General features: G+C 45.5%; 16 non-coding genes and 2 pseudogenes across 16 annotated transcripts; all 18 read right to left on the bottom strand.

Moving 5' to 3' along the window:
- Positions 1–266: 266 nt before the first annotated feature.
- LOC146750582 (U1 spliceosomal RNA) lies at positions 267–430 on the bottom strand. The gene has a single exon (XR_014930664.1). It is a non-coding gene; the product is annotated as a U1 spliceosomal RNA (small nuclear RNA).
- Positions 431–1,061: 631 nt separating this feature from the next.
- LOC146750581 (U1 spliceosomal RNA) lies at positions 1,062–1,226 on the bottom strand. The gene has a single exon (XR_014930247.1). It is a non-coding gene; the product is annotated as a U1 spliceosomal RNA (small nuclear RNA).
- A 631-nt stretch (positions 1,227–1,857) lies between these two features.
- On the bottom strand, positions 1,858–2,022 carry LOC146750580 (U1 spliceosomal RNA). Its single transcript, XR_014930246.1, has one exon. It is a non-coding gene; the product is annotated as a U1 spliceosomal RNA (small nuclear RNA).
- Positions 2,023–2,649: 627 nt separating this feature from the next.
- On the bottom strand, positions 2,650–2,813 carry LOC146750579 (U1 spliceosomal RNA). The gene has a single exon (XR_014930663.1). It is a non-coding gene; the product is annotated as a U1 spliceosomal RNA (small nuclear RNA).
- A 631-nt stretch (positions 2,814–3,444) lies between these two features.
- Positions 3,445–3,609, bottom strand: LOC146750578 (U1 spliceosomal RNA). Its single transcript, XR_014930245.1, has one exon. It is a non-coding gene; the product is annotated as a U1 spliceosomal RNA (small nuclear RNA).
- Positions 3,610–4,240: 631 nt separating this feature from the next.
- On the bottom strand, positions 4,241–4,405 carry LOC146750577 (U1 spliceosomal RNA). The gene has a single exon (XR_014930244.1). It is a non-coding gene; the product is annotated as a U1 spliceosomal RNA (small nuclear RNA).
- A 627-nt stretch (positions 4,406–5,032) lies between these two features.
- Positions 5,033–5,197, bottom strand: LOC146750576 (U1 spliceosomal RNA). Its single transcript, XR_014930243.1, has one exon. It is a non-coding gene; the product is annotated as a U1 spliceosomal RNA (small nuclear RNA).
- A 625-nt stretch (positions 5,198–5,822) lies between these two features.
- On the bottom strand, positions 5,823–5,987 carry LOC146750575 (U1 spliceosomal RNA). Its single transcript, XR_014930644.1, has one exon. It is a non-coding gene; the product is annotated as a U1 spliceosomal RNA (small nuclear RNA).
- Positions 5,988–6,612: 625 nt separating this feature from the next.
- LOC146750574 (U1 spliceosomal RNA) lies at positions 6,613–6,777 on the bottom strand. The gene has a single exon (XR_014930242.1). It is a non-coding gene; the product is annotated as a U1 spliceosomal RNA (small nuclear RNA).
- Positions 6,778–7,402: 625 nt separating this feature from the next.
- On the bottom strand, positions 7,403–7,567 carry LOC146750573 (U1 spliceosomal RNA). The gene has a single exon (XR_014930241.1). It is a non-coding gene; the product is annotated as a U1 spliceosomal RNA (small nuclear RNA).
- Positions 7,568–8,194: 627 nt separating this feature from the next.
- LOC146750572 (U1 spliceosomal RNA) lies at positions 8,195–8,359 on the bottom strand. The gene has a single exon (XR_014930240.1). It is a non-coding gene; the product is annotated as a U1 spliceosomal RNA (small nuclear RNA).
- Positions 8,360–8,985: 626 nt separating this feature from the next.
- Positions 8,986–9,150, bottom strand: LOC146750571 (U1 spliceosomal RNA). The gene has a single exon (XR_014930239.1). It is a non-coding gene; the product is annotated as a U1 spliceosomal RNA (small nuclear RNA).
- A 627-nt stretch (positions 9,151–9,777) lies between these two features.
- LOC146750570 (U1 spliceosomal RNA) lies at positions 9,778–9,942 on the bottom strand. Its single transcript, XR_014930598.1, has one exon. It is a non-coding gene; the product is annotated as a U1 spliceosomal RNA (small nuclear RNA).
- A 625-nt stretch (positions 9,943–10,567) lies between these two features.
- Positions 10,568–10,732, bottom strand: LOC146750569 (U1 spliceosomal RNA). Its single transcript, XR_014930238.1, has one exon. It is a non-coding gene; the product is annotated as a U1 spliceosomal RNA (small nuclear RNA).
- Positions 10,733–11,355: 623 nt separating this feature from the next.
- LOC146750568 (U1 spliceosomal RNA) lies at positions 11,356–11,490 on the bottom strand (annotated as a pseudogene).
- A 6,321-nt stretch (positions 11,491–17,811) lies between these two features.
- LOC146750567 (U1 spliceosomal RNA) lies at positions 17,812–17,976 on the bottom strand. The gene has a single exon (XR_014930233.1). It is a non-coding gene; the product is annotated as a U1 spliceosomal RNA (small nuclear RNA).
- A 623-nt stretch (positions 17,977–18,599) lies between these two features.
- LOC146750566 (U1 spliceosomal RNA) lies at positions 18,600–18,764 on the bottom strand. Its single transcript, XR_014930230.1, has one exon. It is a non-coding gene; the product is annotated as a U1 spliceosomal RNA (small nuclear RNA).
- A 628-nt stretch (positions 18,765–19,392) lies between these two features.
- On the bottom strand, positions 19,393–19,527 carry LOC146750565 (U1 spliceosomal RNA; annotated as a pseudogene).
- Between the last annotated feature and the right edge of the window lie 1,257 nt (positions 19,528–20,784).

Here is a 20,784-nt window from a genome sequence, read left to right as displayed (position 1 = left end):
TTTATGCGAAACGCGGCGTGTGAGGGCGTCAGTACTCGACAAGTACAGGTGACCTGTGGATCTGGCCAACTCTCGATTATTTCATTGCTTAGTACATCGAAAACCTGTCCATTTTTAATAAATAATAATAACTTGATCAATGGTCGACATTTCCCTGAAAATCTAGTTAGGAAACCCACATTGTTCTCACATGAGGCGGATCTGCGCGATTTCTCACTAGAGATGACCAATGTAAGAAATTAGATCTGATTTTTTAGTTTCATTATCAGGGGATAGCGCGAACGCAGTCCCCCACTAACATAAATTATGCGCCCGAGTCGCCCACATTTGGGGCGATCGCAGGTGTCAGCCCAGCCGAAGTCAATGGGAGGGCCTCTCCCTGAGGGAACCGCCTCCATGATCACGGTTAACCCCTACGCCAGGTAAGTATGCCATTGACTGTCAACAACGGAGTACCACATGGAATGAAACAAAACAGACACGACGGTGAGTGCCAAGAGCATCTGGAAAAAAAATCGTATTCTAACTAGTAGTTGCACACAATAGACTGGTAATGTCATGACTTAAATATTAACCACATGATTTTAATGGTCGCTCATGGACATTTGACTCCACGAAATGCGTTGTATATACTGAAAATTCGCGACGAACTTGGCCACAAAGGATTCTGGGTAGAGAGAGAGAGAGAGAGATTATGCACGCACACCAAGCGGCACTAATCCCATGCCAGCGATCATCCTATCAGCGTCCGTAGCCCCCCAAATCATATGGTTGCTGTCAACCAATGGGTTTTCTTTTATGCGAAACGCGGCGTGTGAGGGCGTCAGTACTCGACAAGTACAGGTGACCTGTGGATCTGGCCAACTCTCGATTATTTCATTGCTTAGTACATCGAAAACCTGTCCATTTTTAATAAATAATAATAACTTGATCAATGGTCGACATTTCCCTGAAAATCTAGTTAGGAAACCCACATTGTTCTCACATGAGGCGGATCTGCGCGATTTCTCACTAGAGATGACCAATGTAAGAAATTAGATCTGATTTTTTAGTTTCATTATCAGGGGATAGCGCGAACGCAGTCCCCCACTAACATAAATTATGCGCCCGAGTCGCCCACATTTGGGGCGATCGCAGGTGTCAGCCCAGCCGAAGTGCAATGGGAGGGCCTCTCCCTGAGGGAACCGCCTCCATGATCACGGTTAACCCCTACGCCAGGTAAGTATGCCATTGACTGTCAACAACGGAGTACCCCATGGAATGAAACAAAACAGACACGACGGTGAGTGCCAAGAGCATCTGGAAAAAAAATCGTATTCTAACTAGTAGTTGCACACAATAGACTGGTAATGTCATGACTTAAATATTAACCACATGATTTTAATGGTCGCTCATGGACATTTGACTCCACGAAATGCGTTGTATATACTGAAAATTCGCGACAAACTTGGCCACAAAGGATTCTGGGTAGAGAGAGAGAGAGAGAGATTATGCACGCACACCAAGCGGCACTAATCCCATGCCAGCGATCATCCTATCAGCGTCCGTAGCCCCCCAAATCATATGGTTGCTGTCAACCAATGGGTTTTCTTTTATGCGAAACGCGGCGTGTGAGGGCGTCAGTACTCGACAAGTACAGGTGACCTGTGGATCTGGCCAACTCTCGATTATTTCATTGCTTAGTACATCGAAAACCTGTCCATTTTTAATAAATAATAATAACTTGATCAATGGTCGACATTTCCCTGAAAATCTAGTTAGGAAACCCACATTGTTCTCACATGAGGCGGATCTGCGCGATTTCTCACTAGAGATGACCAATGTAAGAAATTAGATCTGATTTTTTAGTTTCATTATCAGGGGATAGCGCGAACGCAGTCCCCCACTAACATAAATTATGCGCCCGAGTCGCCCACATTTGGGGCGATCGCAGGTGTCAGCCCAGCCGAAGTGCAATGGGAGGGCCTCTCCCTGAGGGAACCGCCTCCATGATCACGGTTAACCCCTACGCCAGGTAAGTATGCCATTGACTGTCAACAACGGAGTACCCCATGGAATGAAACAAAACAGACACGACGGTGAGTGCCAAGAGCATCTGGAAAAAAAATCGTATTCTAACTAGTAGTTGCACACAATAGACTGGTAATGTCATGACTTAAATATTAACCACATGATTTTAATGGTCGCTCATGGACATTTGACTCCACGAAATGCGTTGTATATACTGAAAATTCGCGACAAACTTGGCCACAAAGGATTCTGGGTAGAGAGAGAGAGAGATTATGCACGCACACCAAGCGGCACTAATCCCATGCCAGCGATCATCCTATCAGCGTCCGTAGCCCCCCAAATCATATGGTTGCTGTCAACCAATGGGTTTTCTTTTATGCGAAACGCGGCGTGTGAGGGCGTCAGTACTCGACAAGTACAGGTGACCTGTGGATCTGGCCAACTCTCGATTATTTCATTGCTTAGTACATCGAAAACCTGTCCATTTTTAATAAATAATAATAACTTGATCAATGGTCGACATTTCCCTGAAAATCTAGTTAGGAAACCCACATTGTTCTCACATGAGGCGGATCTGCGCGATTTCTCACTAGAGATGACCAATGTAAGAAATTAGATCTGATTTTTTAGTTTCATTATCAGGGGATAGCGCGAACGCAGTCCCCCACTAACATAAATTATGCGCCCGAGTCGCCCACATTTGGGGCGATCGCAGGTGTCAGCCCAGCCGAAGTCAATGGGAGGGCCTCTCCCTGAGGGAACCGCCTCCATGATCACGGTTAACCCCTACGCCAGGTAAGTATGCCATTGACTGTCAACAACGGAGTACCCCATGGAATGAAACAAAACAGACACGACGGTGAGTGCCAAGAGCATCTGGAAAAAAAATCGTATTCTAACTAGTAGTTGCACACAATAGACTGGTAATGTCATGACTTAAATATTAACCACATGATTTTAATGGTCGCTCATGGACATTTGACTCCACGAAATGCGTTGTATATACTGAAAATTCGCGACAAACTTGGCCACAAAGGATTCTGGGTAGAGAGAGAGAGAGAGAGATTATGCACGCACACCAAGCGGCACTAATCCCATGCCAGCGATCATCATATCAGCGTCCGTAGCCCCCCAAATCATATGGTTGCTGTCAACCAATGGGTTTTCTTTTATGCGAAACGCGGCGTGTGAGGGCGTCAGTACTCGACAAGTACAGGTGACCTGTGGATCTGGCCAACTCTCGATTATTTCATTGCTTAGTACATCGAAAACCTGTCCATTTTTAATAAATAATAATAACTTGATCAATGGTCGACATTTCCCTGAAAATCTAGTTAGGAAACCCACATTGTTCTCACATGAGGCGGATCTGCGCGATTTCTCACTAGAGATGACCAATGTAAGAAATTAGATCTGATTTTTTAGTTTCATTATCAGGGGATAGCGCGAACGCAGTCCCCCACTAACATAAATTATGCGCCCGAGTCGCCCACATTTGGGGCGATCGCAGGTGTCAGCCCAGCCGAAGTGCAATGGGAGGGCCTCTCCCTGAGGGAACCGCCTCCATGATCACGGTTAACCCCTACGCCAGGTAAGTATGCCATTGACTGTCAACAACGGAGTACCCCATGGAATGAAACAAAACAGACACGACGGTGAGTGCCAAGAGCATCTGGAAAAAAAATCGTATTCTAACTAGTAGTTGCACACAATAGACTGGTAATGTCATGACTTAAATATTAACCACATGATTTTAATGGTCGCTCATGGACATTTGACTCCACGAAATGCGTTGTATATACTGAAAATTCGCGACAAACTTGGCCACAAAGGATTCTGGGTAGAGAGAGAGAGAGAGAGATTATGCACGCACACCAAGCGGCACTAATCCCATGCCAGCGATCATCCTATCAGCGTCCGTAGCCCCCCAAATCATATGGTTGCTGTCAACCAATGGGTTTTCTTTTATGCGAAACGCGGCGTGTGAGGGCGTCAGTACTCGACAAGTACAGGTGACCTGTGGATCTGGCCAACTCTCGATTATTTCATTGCTTAGTACATCGAAAACCTGTCCATTTTTAATAAATAATAATAACTTGATCAATGGTCGACATTTCCCTGAAAATCTAGTTAGGAAACCCACATTGTTCTCACATGAGGCGGATCTGCGCGATTTCTCACTAGAGATGACCAATGTAAGAAATTAGATCTGATTTTTTAGTTTCATTATCAGGGGATAGCGCGAACGCAGTCCCCCACTAACATAAATTATGCGCCCGAGTCGCCCACATTTGGGGCGATCGCAGGTGTCAGCCCAGCCGAAGTGCAATGGGAGGGCCTCTCCCTGAGGGAACCGCCTCCATGATCACGGTTAACCCCTACGCCAGGTAAGTATGCCATTGACTGTCAACAACGGAGTACCCCATGGAATGAAACAAAACAGACACGACGGTGAGTGCCAAGAGCATCTGGAAAAAAAATCGTATTCTAACTAGTAGTTGCACACAATAGACTGGTAATGTCATGACTTAAATATTAACCACATGATTTTAATGGTCGCTCATGGACATTTGACTCCACGAAATGCGTTGTATATACTGAAAATTCGCGACAAACTTGGCCACAAAGGATTCTGGGTAGAGAGAGAGAGAGATTATGCACGCACACCAAGCGGCACTAATCCCATGCCAGCGATCATCCTATCAGCGTCCGTAGCCCCCCAAATCATATGGTTGCTGTCAACCAATGGGTTTTCTTTTATGCGAAACGCGGCGTGTGAGGGCGTCAGTACTCGACAAGTACAGGTGACCTGTGGATCTGGCCAACTCTCGATTATTTCATTGCTTAGTACATCGAAAACCTGTCCATTTTTAATAAATAATAATAACTTGATCAATGGTCGACATTTCCCTGAAAATCTAGTTAGGAAACCCACATTGTTCTCACATGAGGCGGATCTGCGCGATTTCTCACTAGAGATGACCAATGTAAGAAATTAGATCTGATTTTTTAGTTTCATTATCAGGGGATAGCGCGAACGCAGTCCCCCACTAACATAAATTATGCGCCCGAGTCGCCCACATTTGGGGCGATCGCAGGTGTCAGCCCAGCCGAAGTGCAATGGGAGGGCCTCTCCCTGAGGGAACCGCCTCCATGATCACGGTTAACCCCTACGCCAGGTAAGTATGCCATTGACTGTCAACAACGGAGTACCCCATGGAATGAAACAAAACAGACACGACGGTGAGTGCCAAGAGCATCTGGAAAAAATCGTATTCTAACTAGTAGTTGCACACAATAGACTGGTAATGTCATGACTTAAATATTAACCACATGATTTTAATGGTCGCTCATGGACATTTGACTCCACGAAATGCGTTGTATATACTGAAAATTCGCGACAAACTTGGCCACAAAGGATTCTGGGTAGAGAGAGAGAGAGATTATGCACGCACACCAAGCGGCACTAATCCCATGCCAGCGATCATCCTATCAGCGTCCGTAGCCCCCCAAATCATATGGTTGCTGTCAACCAATGGGTTTTCTTTTATGCGAAACGCGGCGTGTGAGGGCGTCAGTACTCGACAAGTACAGGTGACCTGTGGATCTGGCCAACTCTCGATTATTTCATTGCTTAGTACATCGAAAACCTGTCCATTTTTAATAAATAATAATAACTTGATCAATGGTCGACATTTCCCTGAAAATCTAGTTAGGAAACCCACATTGTTCTCACATGAGGCGGATCTGCGCGATTTCTCACTAGAGATGACCAATGTAAGAAATTAGATCTGATTTTTTAGTTTCATTATCAGGGGATAGCGCGAACGCAGTCCCACACTAACATAAATTATGCACCCGAGTCGCCCACATTTGGGGCGATCGCAGGTGTCAGCTCAGCCGAAGTGCAATGGGAGGGCCTCTCCCTGAGGGAACCGCCTCCATGATCACGGTTAACCCCTACGCCAGGTAAGTATGCCATTGACTGTCAACAACGGAGTACCCCATGGAATGAAACAAAACAGACACGACGGTGAGTGCCAAGAGCATCTGGAAAAAATCGTATTCTAACTAGTAGTTGCGCACAATAGACTGGTAATGTCATGACTTAAATATTAACCACATGATTTTAATGGTCGCTCATGGACATTTGACTCCACGAAATGCGTTGTATATACTGAAAATTCGCGACAAACTTGGCCACAAAGGATTCTGGGTAGAGAGAGAGAGAGATTATGCACGCACACCAAGCGGCACTAATCCCATGCCAGCGATCATCCTATCAGCGTCCGTAGCCCCCCAAATCATATGGTTGCTGTCAACCAATGGGTTTTCTTTTATGCGAAACGCGGCGTGTGAGGGCGTCAGTACTCGACAAGTACAGGTGACCTGTGGATCAGGCCAACTCTCGATTATTTCATTGCTTAGTACATCGAAAACCTGTCCATATTTAATAAATAATAATAACTTGATCAATGGTCGACATTTCCCTGAAAATCTAGTTAGGAAACCCACATTGTTCTCACATGAGGCGGATCTGCGCGATTTCTCACTAGAGATGACCAATGTAAGAAATTAGATCTGATTTTTTAGTTTCATTATCAGGGGATAGCGCGAACGCAGTCCCCCACTAACATAAATTATGCGCCCGAGTCGCCCACATTTGGGGCGATCGCAGGTGTCAGCCCAGCCGAAGTGCAATGGGAGGGCCTCTCCCTGAGGGAACCGCCTCCATGATCACGGTTAACCCCTACGCCAGGTAAGTATGCCATTGACTGTCAACAACGGAGTACCCCATGGAATGAAACAAAACAGACACGACGGTGAGTGCCAAGAGCATCTGGAAAGAATCGTATTCTAACTAGTAGTTGCACACAATAGACTGGTAATGTCATGACTTAAATATTAACCACATGATTTTAATGGTCGCTCATGGACATTTGACTCCACGAAATGCGTTGTATATACTGAAAATTCGCGACAAACTTGGCCACAAAGGATTCTGGGTAGAGAGAGAGAGAGATTATGCACGCACACCAAGCGGCACTAATCCCATGCCAGCGATCATCCTATCAGCGTCCGTAGCCCCCCAAATCATATGGTTGCTGTCAACCAATGGGTTTTCTTTTATGCGAAACGCGGCGTGTGAGGGCGTCAGTACTCGACAAGTACAGGTGACCTGTGGATCTGGCCAACTCTCGATTATTTCATTGCTTAGTACATCGAAAACCTGTCCATATTTAATAAATAATAATAACTTGATCAATGGTCGACATTTCCCTGAAAATCTAGTTAGGAAACCCACATTGTTCTCACATGAGGCGGATCTGCGCGATTTCTCACTAGAGATGACCAATGTAAGAAATTAGATCTGATTTTTTAGTTTCATTATCAGGGGATAGCGCGAACGCAGTCCCCCACTAACATAAATTATGCGCCCGAGTCGCCCACATTTGGGGCGATCGCAGGTGTCAGCCCAGCCGAAGTGCAATGGGAGGGCCTCTCCCTGAGGGAACCGCCTCCATGATCACGGTTAACCCCTACGCCAGGTAAGTATGCCATTGACTGTCAACAACGGAGTACCCCATGGAATGAAACAAAACAGACACGACGGTGAGTGCCAAGAGCATCTGGAAAAAAAATCGTATTCTAACTAGTAGTTGCACACAATAGACTGGTAATGTCATGACTTAAATATTAACCACATGATTTTAATGGTCGCTCATGGACATTTGACTCCACGAAATGCGTTGTATATACTGAAAATTCGCGACAAACTTGGCCACAAAGGATTCTGGGTAGAGAGAGAGAGAGATTATGCACGCACACCAAGCGGCACTAATCCCATGCCAGCGATCATCCTATCAGCGTCCGTAGCCCCCCAAATCATATGGTTGCTGTCAACCAATGGGTTTTCTTTTATGCGAAACGCGGCGTGTGAGGGCGTCAGTACTCGACAAGTACAGGTGACCTGTGGATCTGGCCAACTCTCGATTATTTCATTGCTTAGTACATCGAAAACCTGTCCATTTTTAATAAATAATAATAACTTGATCAATGGTCGACATTTCCCTGAAAATCTAGTTAGGAAACCCACATTGTTCTCACATGAGGCGGATCTGCGCGATTTCTCACTAGAGATGACCAATGTAAGAAATTAGATCTGATTTTTTAGTTTCATTATCAGGGGATAGCGCGAACGCAGTCCCCCACTAACATAAATTATGCGCCCGAGTCGCCCACATTTGGGGCGATCGCAGGTGTCAGCCCAGCCGAAGTGCAATGGGAGGGCCTCTCCCTGAGGGAACCGCCTCCATGATCACGGTTAACCCCTACGCCAGGTAAGTATGCCATTGACTGTCAACAACGGAGTACCCCATGGAATGAAACAAAACAGACACGACGGTGAGTGCCAAGAGCATCTGGAAAAAAATCGTATTCTAACTAGTAGTTGCACACAATAGACTGGTAATGTCATGACTTAAATATTAACCACATGATTTTAATGGTCGCTCATGGACATTTGACTCCACGAAATGCGTTGTATATACTGAAAATTCGCGACAAACTTGGCCACAAAGGATTCTGGGTAGAGAGAGAGAGAGATTATGCACGCACACCAAGCGGCACTAATCCCATGCCAGCGATCATCCTATCAGCGTCCGTAGCCCCCCAAATCATATGGTTGCTGTCAACCAATGGGTTTTCTTTTATGCGAAACGCGGCGTGTGAGGGCGTCAGTACTCGACAAGTACAGGTGACCTGTGGATCAGGCCAACTCTCGATTATTTCATTGCTTAGTACATCGAAAACCTGTCCATATTTAATAAATAATAATAACTTGATCAATGGTCGACATTTCCCTGAAAATCTAGTTTGGAAACCCACATTGTTCTCACATGAGGCGGATCTGCGCGATTTCTCACTAGAGATGACCAATGTAAGAAATTAGATCTGATTTTTTAGTTTCATTATCAGGGGATAGCGCGAACGCAGTCCCCCACTAACATAAATTATGCGCCCGAGTCGCCCACATTTGGGGCGATCGCAGGTGTCAGCCCAGCCGAAGTGCAATGGGAGGGCCTCTCCCTGAGGGAACCGCCTCCATGATCACGGTTAACCCCTACGCCAGGTAAGTATGCCATTGACTGTCAACAACGGAGTACCCCATGGAATGAAACAAAACAGACACGACGGTGAGTGCCAAGAGCATCTGGAAAGAATCGTATTCTAACTAGTAGTTGCACACAATAGACTGGTAATGTCATGACTTAAATATTAACCACATGATTTTAATGGTCGCTCATGGACATTTGACTCCACGAAATGCGTTGTATATACTGAAAATTCGCGACAAACTTGGCCACAAAGGATTCTGGGTAGAGAGAGAGAGAGAGATTATGCACGCACACCAAGCGGCACTAATCCCATGCCAGCGATCATCCTATCAGCGTCCGTAGCCCCCCAAATCATATGGTTGCTGTCAACCAATGGGTTTTCTTTTATGCGAAACGCGGCGTGTGAGGGCGTCAGTACTCGACAAGTACAGGTGACCTGTGGATCAGGCCAACTCTCGATTATTTCATTGCTTAGTACATCGAAAACCTGTCCATATTTAATAAATAATAATAACTTGATCAATGGTCGACATTTCCCTGAAAATCTAGTTAGGAAACCCACATTGTTCTCACATGAGGCGGATCTGCGCGATTTCTCACTAGAGATGACCAATGTAAGAAATTAGATCTGATTTTTTAGTTTCATTATCAGGGGATAGCGCGAACGCAGTCCCCCACTAACATAAATTATGCGCCCGAGTCGCCCACATTTGGGGCGATCGCAGGTGTCAGCCCAGCCGAAGTGCAATGGGAGGGCCTCTCCCTGAGGGAACTGCCTCCATGATCACGGTTAACCCCTACGCCAGGTAAGTATGCCATTGACTGTCAACAACGGAGTACCCCATGGAATGAAACAAAACAGACACGACGGTGAGTGCCAAGAGCATCTGGAAAAAATCGTATTCTAACTAGTAGTTGCACACAATAGACTGGTAATGTCATGACTTAAATATTAACCACATGATTTTAATGGTCGCTCATGGACATTTGACTCCACGAAATGCGTTGTATATACTGAAAATTCGCGACAAACTTGGCCACAAAGGATTCTGGGTAGAGAGAGAGAGAGATTATGCACGCACACCAAGCGGCACTAATCCCATGCCAGCGATCATCCTATCAGCGTCCGTAGCCCCCCAAATCATATGGTTGCTGTCAACCAATGGGTTTTCTTTTATGCGAAACGCGGCGTGTGAGGGCGTCAGTACTCGACAAGTACAGGTGACCTGTGGATCTGGCCAACTCTCGATTATTTCATTGCTTAGTACATCGAAAACCTGTCCATTTTTAATAAATAATAATAACTTGATCAATGGTCGACATTTCCCTGAAAATCTAGTTAGGAAACCCACATTGTTCTCACATGAGGCGGATCTGCGCGATTTCTCACTAGAGATGACCAATGTAAGAAATTAGATCTGATTTTTTAGTTTCATTATCAGGGGATAGCGCGAACGCAGTCCCCCACTAACATAAATTATGCGCCCGAGTCGCCCACATTTGGGGCGATCGCAGGTGTCAGCCCAGCCGAAGTGCAATGGGAGGGCCTCTCCCTGAGGGAACCGCCTCCATGATCACGGTTAACCCCTACGCCAGGTAAGTATGCCATTGACTGTCAACAACGGAGTACCCCATGGAATGAAACAAAACAGACACGACGGTGAGTGCCAAGAGCATCTGGAAAAAATCGTATTCTAACTAGTAGTTGCACACAATAGACTGGTAATGTCATGACTTAAATATTAACCACATGATTTTAATGGTCGCTCATGGACATTTGACTCCACGAAATGCGTTGTATATACTGAAAATTCGCGACAAACTTGGCCACAAAGGATTCTGGGTAGAGAGAGAGAGATTATGCACGCACACCAAGCGGCACTAATCCCATGCCAGCGATCATCCTATCAGCGTCCGTAGCCCCCCAAATCATATGGTTGCTGTCAACCAATGGGTTTTCTTTTATGCGAAACGCGTCGTGTGAGGGCGTCAGTACTCGACAAGTACAGGTGACCTGTGGATCTGGCCAACTCTCGATTATTTCATTGCTTAGTACATCGAAAACCTGTCCATTTTTAATAAATAATAATAACTTGATCAATGGTCGACATTTCCCTGAAAATCTAGTTAGGAAACCCACATTGTTCTCACATGAGGCGGATCTGCGCGATTTCTCACTAGAGATGACCAATGTAAGAAATTAGATCTGATTTTTTAGTTTCATTATCAGGGGATAGCGCGAACGCAGTCCCCCACTAACATAAATTATGCGCCCGAGTCGCCCACATTTGGGGCGATCGCAGGTGTCAGCCCAGCCGAAGTGCAATGGGAGGGCCTCTCCCTGAGGGAACCGCCTATTTTTGTTTTAGGGTGGCAAAAAAAAACCCTACTCTAAGACAAAGAATACCAACAACAACAAAAACAAAGGAAAATCTACTCTAACCTACAACTGTGCACCCTAGGCAGGCCAGCCACGCTGGGTCTAGGCACACGAGGTTACGATCCTCCCTGCCTGATCTTTTGAAACAGTTGTTAAACCAAAAGCACGACAAATAAATAAATAAAAGGCTAACAGACAACAGGAAAGATGAAACAAAAGACAGAAAAACAGAACCCTAAAGTTTAGATTTCACTTTGGAGTTGGTCTTTTCGATGAGGAATTGCCATTTTTCCGAGACGGTATCGGTGTCCTCATTATTGATGTCGGCTTCGATTCTGGAACTAATATACCTCTTGGTGTTTATGAGGACTTCTGCATATGTGACATGCTGTTTTTCAAAGTTGGCGTAGCATCTGGATTTCCAGATTTCATGTTTAATAACATTAACCATGTACAATATGACGGCCTGAATGTGAGCTTGGAGTGGTGAGGCGAGAATCCCATAGTACACAAGATTTTTGCTGCAGATAATGGTGATTCCGGTGTTATGACGGATATAGTGTTCGAGCCAGGACCAGAGCAAGGATGGTGTGTCACATTCTAAGAACAGGTGGTCGAGAGTCTCTACTTGTGAGCAGTCAACTCTTGGGCAGGAGCGAGAAGTTATGCATCCCCAATGATATAGGGTGCTCTTTGTCTTCAGAGCCTTGTGAACGATTTTCCAGGCCAGCTCCTTCAACAGGTTATCCAGAAGAGGACTGTGGCACGATGCGAAAATTTTACTCCAGTTCATGTGGGGAGCTTTCAAGATGACGTGTGGGGTATGCGATAGTTTCTCAAGGAGAGTGGAATACACAGATTTTGTAGATATGATCGTCCAGTTGGATGTGCAGAGTGTCGCATGGTTTTGTTGACAAGACTTTCTGAGGTGAGCATGCCATTGTGGTGGGTCAGAAAAGTGCGGATACAGGTTAGACCAAGGCAGAGCCAGAATTGCTAGAAGGTTTTTATTCGCCCAGGACAGAGGGAAGAAGCGATCTGGGAGATCCGACACCATAGAACTACAGGAACTTTGAATAAAAATGGCATCAGCCTTCATTTGGATGTTAACCAGGCCCAATCCCCCTTCTTGTAGAGGCAGATAGAAAGTTTCCCGCTTTATAAATTCTTTCTTCCCAGACCACATGAAGTTGAAAACCAGAGGAGTGAGCGTCTGAATGACAGAGTTGGGAATATTGTAGATGTGTGCAATGTACCAAAGTGGTGCGGTAACGAGGTTGTTTATGACGATGACTTTTCCGACCATTGAGAGACGTCTCTTCTCCCATTGAGTAAGAGTGGTTTTAAACTTCTTGACGCAACTGTCCCAATTGACGGCACTCATATCGATGCTCCCAAACCAGAAGCCATTGATTTTGATTCTGACCCCCGTCCAGTCAATGTTATAAGGCTTGTCTGAACGGTTTCTCCAGCTTCCTAGGAAGAGACCTTTGCATTTCGTCATATTGAGTTCAGAGCCCGAAGCAGTACCAAATCTCTCAAAAAGTTGGAACAGAGCCTTGAACGACTTATTATCAGTAACCAGAGCTGTGGAGTCATCTGCATATTGGAGAAGTTTGCATTCAGTTTTTGATCCAGGTAGTTTCACACCTTTGATTTCGGTTGAACTCTGCACAGCTGCTGCAAGCGGCTCCATGAAAATGATGTACAGCAAAGGTGAGAGTGGGCAGCCCTGACGGACACCCCTAGATAAAGAAAAGGCAGGGGACACATGCCCATTGACGGTGACCGAACTCATGATATCATTGTAGATCGTCTTGATGTAAGAACAGAAGAGTGAGCCGCAATTCAGCTGCATGAGGGTTTTATATAGGAATTTCCACTCAACCCTATCAAAGGCTTTTTTCTGATCCAAAGAAACGATAGCACTGCCAAAGCCTCTGCTATTAGCAAAAGTGGTGAAATCTCTCAGGATGCGCACGTTTTGGTGAATTGACCGCCCAGCAACACCACAGGTTTGGAAAGGCCCGATAACAGATGGAAGAACAGAATATAAACGAGTGGCGAGAGCTTTCGTGACGATTTTGTAGTCAACGTTAAGAAGGGATATAGGTCTTTTATCCCCAGGGCGCACTGCTTCGTGATGATTACCTTCTTGGGGTGAAGGCTTATTCACCAGGGTGATTAGACCCTGACGCTGGGAGGTGGATAGTTGACCTTGTGTCATGGCGATATTAATAACTTGGGTGAAATCTTCTCCTAGATCTTCCCAGAAGAGCATATAAAATTCTTTGGGAAGACCATCCAAGCCCGGGGTCTTATTATCTTTCATGTTCTTCAGAGCATCATGTAACTCTTTCTGTATAATTGGTTTGTCAAGTTGTTGTTTTTGCATGTCAGAGAAAGACCTGGTGAGCTTGCCCAGGAAGAAATCTTGCTCCTTGCAGTCTAAGTTTGGTTGTGATGTATATAATTTACTATAAAATTGGGCAAAGACAGATGGGACTTCATCCGGATCTGACACCACTTTGCCTTCAGCATTGATAACACTGGAGACCAGCTTGCTCTTGCCACGTCTGCGTTCTGTAGTTAAAAAGACGCTTGACCATCTTTCCTGCTCTTGAATAAGTTGTGCTCGCGAGCGGATTTTCGCCCCTTCCAGTTTCCTAAGCTGTAAGTCATGAATTTTCTTTTTGGTAATGTGGTAGGATCCCAGGGTAGCCCGAGTACGGTCTCCCGAGTTAAGCTTATGTGTCAGTTCTTTAAAATGATGAAGAAGTTTGTTCAGCTTTGCTCTATTGTCTTGCGATATGCGTTTTGAGTGCGTGGTGATTAGTGATTTGGCCCGAGCCTTGACTGTGTCCCACCAGTCCAAAATAGAGTCAAAGGCAGGTTTAAGGGTCTTCCATTGTTGGATGTGTTTTCTTATGCTACTCCTGACTACAGGGTCTTGGAGGGTTGAGATATTACACTTCCATACACCTCGACCTCTTGCGATGGATGTTGGCATCTTGAGTACACAGGTGATGAATTCATGGTCAGAGAATGGACAAGGAATGATTTTAGATTCAGTGGTCATGTTTTTGGGGGTCAGAAACTTGTCAATTCTAGATGCAGAAGCGTTGTTGGCACTCCTCCAGGTGAATTCCTTCGTTGAGGGATGGGAAATGCGCCAGTGATCAGTGATATTATAGTCAGAGCAGATGGAATTAAGGACATCAGAGCCGGCCCGGACTTCTGGGCTATCAAGTCCACCAAGTTTGTCAAGCAGTGGATCACTGACACAATTGAAATCACCACATAGGATTGTCTCTTTGTTTGGGGGCAAATATTGAGCAAGAGAACCGAAGAAGCTAATGCGAGCCTGAGGATTATTGGGGGCATAGACAGAACACAAACGAAAGGAAGTGGTGCCATGCGTGATGGAGACAGAAACAACTCTGCCTTCAGAATCCGTATGAACTTCATTGTACTTCGCTTGGAAGGCTGGAGAGAAAAGGATGGCCACGCCTCTTGAGTGTTTAGACCCAAGGCTATACAGGATGCGTCCACCCCATTCCATCTCCCATTGCTCCGCATCATCACAAGAGCTCATATACGTTTCCTGGATGCAGATAAGGTCGAATTTGGCGCTATGGCAGTGGTTAAAGAAGGCGAGTCTGGAGGCTTGGTTGCGTAGTCCCTGGATGTTTATAGAGGCGATGGTAGTCATGATATTACTGGTTAAGGGTGAGACACTGCTGTAAACTTTCTATCGTCTGCTGCGATAAGAAGTGTGTATGTGTTGTGTGTACATGTTTTGTCCAAGCCAATGTTGTGCCGGAGGAAAATTTGCAGGCTGACACCGGACAAAATAATTTCACTCCCCTCTCTCCATGTTCCTTCTTACAGTGGGAACGCAGGCTGGCAAAGGATTCAGCAATGAATTCGCAACCAATGCTGGCGAACTGGTTGCAAGTAAACTTAGCATTTTTAGTAACAATTTCATGAAGTTTGGTCACTTCCGGTGGTTTCATTTTTTTTGCACTTTCATCTGTTTGACCATCATCTGAGAAGTGTCTTTTTCTATCTTCTGTTGGAGGTTTCGTGTTTTCTGGACCAGGGTGGGCTGTAGCTGGCTGCGGCAGTGTGGCTATGGCAGTCTCATATGATGATTGAGAGCTTTCACCACTACTGTGGGCTGGTGTTGGTTGATCCATTTCATTGGTCATATTCTCCGTGTTGGCTGGGATCTTGGGTGTCTGTTTTTGGGTAACAGATGGTTCGTTTGATTTGGTAACTGGTAACCTAGAAGAGGCCGTGGGAGCATGAACAGGAGACTCAGACGGAGGGTTGGTGGTTGTGTTGGCGGTTGTGTTTTCTCCGGTGGTATTTTCTATGACCATATCTTCAATGGTGGGTAAACAGTCCTGGCATGCGACTTCTACATATGGGGATTCGGATTTTTTGGAGCACTTGGTACATGATTCTATAGTTGCTTCTTTTGGAGGGACCAGATCTGAGCAGTACATGCACTTGATGTCCAAGGCTGCAACGAAGTTTCCACATTTGCAGCTAGAGGACATTGGTGGCGCATTTGCCCATGAGGGACTTTTAGAGACTTGGTTAGCAAAGGAGATTTTGCAATTCCGAGCGATGTGACCGGGTTTGTGGCAGATAGTGCACACAATGGTTTTGTCACAGTCATTTGTCGAATGGCCATGCTCAAGGCATCTGTTGCAAATGGTGGTTTTGCAGTCTTTGGATAAGTGACCTGATTGCTGGCATCTGTTGCATGTTCTCACTTGTCCCATGTATGAAACCCAAACATTACGTCCGGAGATACGTAACGCAGATGGAATGTTAGATCTCAATTTCATTTTATATTGGCGGTTACCATTGAACACTTTTGGAGCGAAGTGGTAGGTACAGAAGCGGGAGGCCAAGACCTCGCCATATTGGCTAAGAGTGTACCGAATTTCGTTGTCGTTGGTCTCAGATGGGATATGGAAAAGGGTGACGATCGTGTACTCAGTAAAATTTTTGCAATCTTCTACGCCATGCATCTTTTCAAATTTCCGTTCATTTTCTCTTCTTTTGCTGAATGAAGTGAATGTTATATCATACTTGTTACCAGGCAGAGGCTGGACACACGTCAAGTCGTCAATATTAATACCTAACTCTTTAATTCTTTTGAACAGGTCAACTGGTTTGACAGGTTCAGTCAACGTGACCGAGATAGAGGAATCTCGCCTCATTCTCGTCAGAGCAGTGATCAACAATCGGGGGAGGATTTGGGAAACGGCGCAAAGGCCAGTCCTCCAGATAGGTGACACCAACCACACAGGATACACAGGACGCCAAGTAGAAAACTAGCGACAAGCAGACAAAAAATGGGTAAGACTCACCAAGCAGAGCAGAACGAGACAGGAGCTGGTTTCTTCAGGAGCGCTTCGCAGTGTCTTCTCTTCACGGCAGCTTCCGGACTTTCCCCGGGGGCCAAAGATGGCACACACCCGGGGAGACAACAACAAATACAGTAACCAGAAACAATCAAGCAATTACTCACCAAAGAGAAGCAGCAAGGATAAGGGTTGATCAGCAGTCAAGTCACCAGTAGCAGGAAGCTGGACAATGGTTATACCAACAGCAGAAAGCAGGCCTAGAGATCACGGTTAACCCCTACGCCAGGTAAGTATGCCATTGACTGTCAACAACGGAGTACCCCATGGAATGAAACAAAACAGACACGACGGTGAGTGCCAAGAGCATCTGGAAAAAATCGTATTCTAACTAGTAGTTGCACACAATAGACTGGTAATGTCATGACTTAAATATTAACCACATGATTTTAATGGTCGCTCATGGACATTTGACTCCACGAAATGCGTTGTATATACTGAAAATTCGCGACAAACTTGGCCACAAAGGATTCTGGGTAGAGAGAGAGAGAGATTATGCACGCACACCAAGCGGCACTAATCCCATGCCAGCGATCATCCTATCAGCGTCCGTAGCCCCCCAAATCATATGGTTGCTGTCAACCAATGGGTTTTCTTTTATGCGAAACGCGGCGTGTGAGGGCGTCAGTACTCGACAAGTACAGGTGACCTGTGGATCTGGCCAACTCTCGATTATTTCATTGCTTAGTACATCGAAAACCTGTCCATTTTTAATAAATAATAATAACTTGATCAATGGTCGACATTTCCCTGAAAATCTAGTTAGGAAACCCACATTGTTCTCACATGAGGCGGATCTGCGCGATTTCTCACTAGAGATGACCAATGTAAGAAATTAGATCTGATTTTTTAGTTTCATTATCAGGGGATAGCGCGAACGCAGTCCCCCACTAACATAAATTATGCGCCCGAGTCGCCCACATTTGGGGCGATCGCAGGTGTCAGCCCAGCCGAAGTGCAATGGGAGGGCCTCTCCCTGAGGGAACCGCCTCCATGATCACGGTTAACCCCTACGCCAGGTAAGTATGCCATTGACTGTCAACAACGGAGTACCCCATGGAATGAAACAAAACAGACACGACGGTGAGTGCCAAGAGCATCTGGAAAAAATCGTATTCTAACTAGTAGTTGCACACAATAGACTGGTAATGTCATGACTTAAATATTAACCACATGATTTTAATGGTCGCTCATGGACATTTGACTCCACGAAATGCGTTGTATATACTGAAAATTCGCGACAAACTTGGCCACAAAGGATTCTGGGTAGAGAGAGAGAGATTATGCACGCACACCAAGCGGCACTAATCCCATGCCAGCGATCATCCTATCAGCGTCCGTAGCCCCCCAAATCATATGGTTGCTGTCAACCAATGGGTTTTCTTTTATGCGAAACGCGGCGTGTGAGGGCGTCAGTACTCGACAAGTACAGGTGACCTGTGGATCTGGCCAACTCTCGATTATTTCATTGCTTAGTACATCGAAAACCTGTCCATTTTTAATAAATAATAATAACTTGATCAATGGTCGACATTTCCCTGAAAATCTAGTTAGGAAACCCACATTGTTCTCACATGAGGCGGATCTGCGCGATTTCTCACTAGAGATGACCAATGTAAGAAATTAGATCTGATTTTTTAGTTTCATTATCAGGGGATAGCGCGAACGCAGTCCCCCACTAACATAAATTATGCGCCCGAGTCGCCCACATTTGGGGCGATCGCAGGTGTCAGCCCAGCCGAAGTGCAATGGGAGGGCCTCTCCCTGAGGGAACCGCCTCCATGATCACGGTTAACCCCTACGCCAGGTAAGTATGCCATTGACTGTCAACAACGGAGTACCCCATGGAATGAAACAAAACAGACACGACGGTGAGTGCCAAGAGCATCTGGAAAAAAATCGTATTCTAACTAGTAGTTGCACACAATAGACTGGTAATGTCATGACTTAAATATTAACCACATGATTTTAATGGTCGCTCATGGACATTTGACTCCACGAAATGCGTTGTATATACTGAAAATTCGCGACAAACTTGGCCACAAAGGATTCTGGGTAGAGAGAGAGAGAGAGATTATGCACGCACACCAAGCGGCACTAATCCCATGCCAACGATCATCCTATCAGCGTCCGTAGCCCCCCAAATCATATGGTTGCTGTCAACCAATGGGTTTTCTTTTATGCGAAACGCGGCGTGTGAGGGCGTCAGTACTCGACAAGTACAGGTGACCTGTGGATCTGGCCAACTCTCGATTATTTCATTGCTTAGTACATCGAAAACCTGTCCATTTTTAATAAATAATAATAACTTGATCAATGGTCGACATTTCCCTGAAAATCTAGTTAGGAAACCCACATTGTTCTCACATGAGGCGGATCTGCGCGATTTCTCACTAGAGATGACCAATGTAAGAAATTAGATCTGATTTTTTAGTTTCATTATCAGAGGATAGCGCGAACGCAGTCCCCCACTAACATAAATTATGCGCCCGAGTCGCCCACATTTGGGGCGATCGCAGGTGTCAGCCCAGCCGAAGTGCAATGGGAGGGCCTCTCCCTGAGGGAACCGCCTATTTTTGTTTTAGGGTGGCAAAAAAAAAAACCCTACTCTAAGACAAAGAATACCAACAACAACAAAAACAAAGGAAAATCTACTCTAACCTACAACTGTGCACCCTAGGCAGGCCAGCCACGCTGGGTCTAGGCACACGAGGTTACGATCCTCCCTGCCTGATCTTTTGAAACAGTTGTTAAACCAAAAGCACGACAAATAAATAAATAAAAGGCTAACAGACAACAGGAAAGATGAAACAAAAGACAGAAAAACAGAACCCTAAAGTTTAGATTTCACTTTGGAGTTGGTCTTTTCGATGAGGAATTGCCATTTTTCCGAGACGGTATCGGTGTCCTCATTATTGATGTCGGCTTCGATTCTGGAACTAATATACCTCTTGGTGTTTATGAGGACTTCTGCATATGTGACATGCTGTTTTTCAAAGTTGGCGTAGCATCTGGATTTCCAGATTTCATGTTTAATAACATTAACCATGTACAATATGACGGCCTGAATGTGAGCTTGGAGTGGCGAGGCGAGAATCCCATAGTACACAAGATTTTTGCTGCAGATAATGGTGATTCCGGTGTTATGACGGATATAGTGTTCGAGCCAGGACCAGAGCAAGGATGGTGTGTCACATTCTAAGAACAGGTGGTCGAGAGTCTCTACTTGTGAGCAGTCAACTCTTGGGCAGGAGCGAGAAGTTATGCATCCCCAATGATATAGGGTGCTCTTTGTCTTCAGAGCCTTGTGAACGATTTTCCAGGCCAGCTCCTTCAACAGGTTATCCAGAAGAGGACTGTGGCACGATGCGAAAATTTTACTCCAGTTCATGTGGGGAGCTTTCAAGATGACGTGTGGGGTATGCGATAGTTTCTCAAGGAGAGTGGAATACACAGATTTTGTAGATATGATCGTCCAGTTGGATGTGCAGAGTGTCGCATGGTTTTGTTGACAAGACTTTCTGAGGTGAGCATGCCATTGTGGTGGGTCAGAAAAGTGCGGATACAGGTTAGACCAAGGCAGAGCCAGAATTGCTAGAAGGTTTTTATTCGCCCAGGACAGAGGGAAGAAGCGATCTGGGAGATCCGACACCATAGAACTACAGGAACTTTGAATAAAAATGGCATCAGCCTTCATTTGGATGTTAACCAGGCCCAATCCCCCTTCTTGTAGAGGCAGATAGAAAGTTTCCCGCTTTATAAATTCTTTCTTCCCAGACCACATGAAGTTGAAAACCAGAGGAGTGAGCGTCTGAATGACAGAGTTGGGAATATT

The sequence above is a fragment of the Saccoglossus kowalevskii genome, chromosome 1 (assembly GCF_978046115.1).
Source record: "Saccoglossus kowalevskii chromosome 1, keSacKowa6.1, whole genome shotgun sequence".
Lineage (NCBI taxonomy): Eukaryota > Metazoa > Hemichordata > Enteropneusta > Harrimaniidae > Saccoglossus > Saccoglossus kowalevskii.
The sequence above is the reverse complement of the archived record's forward strand: the minus strand, read 5'-3'. Positions and strand labels throughout refer to the sequence as shown.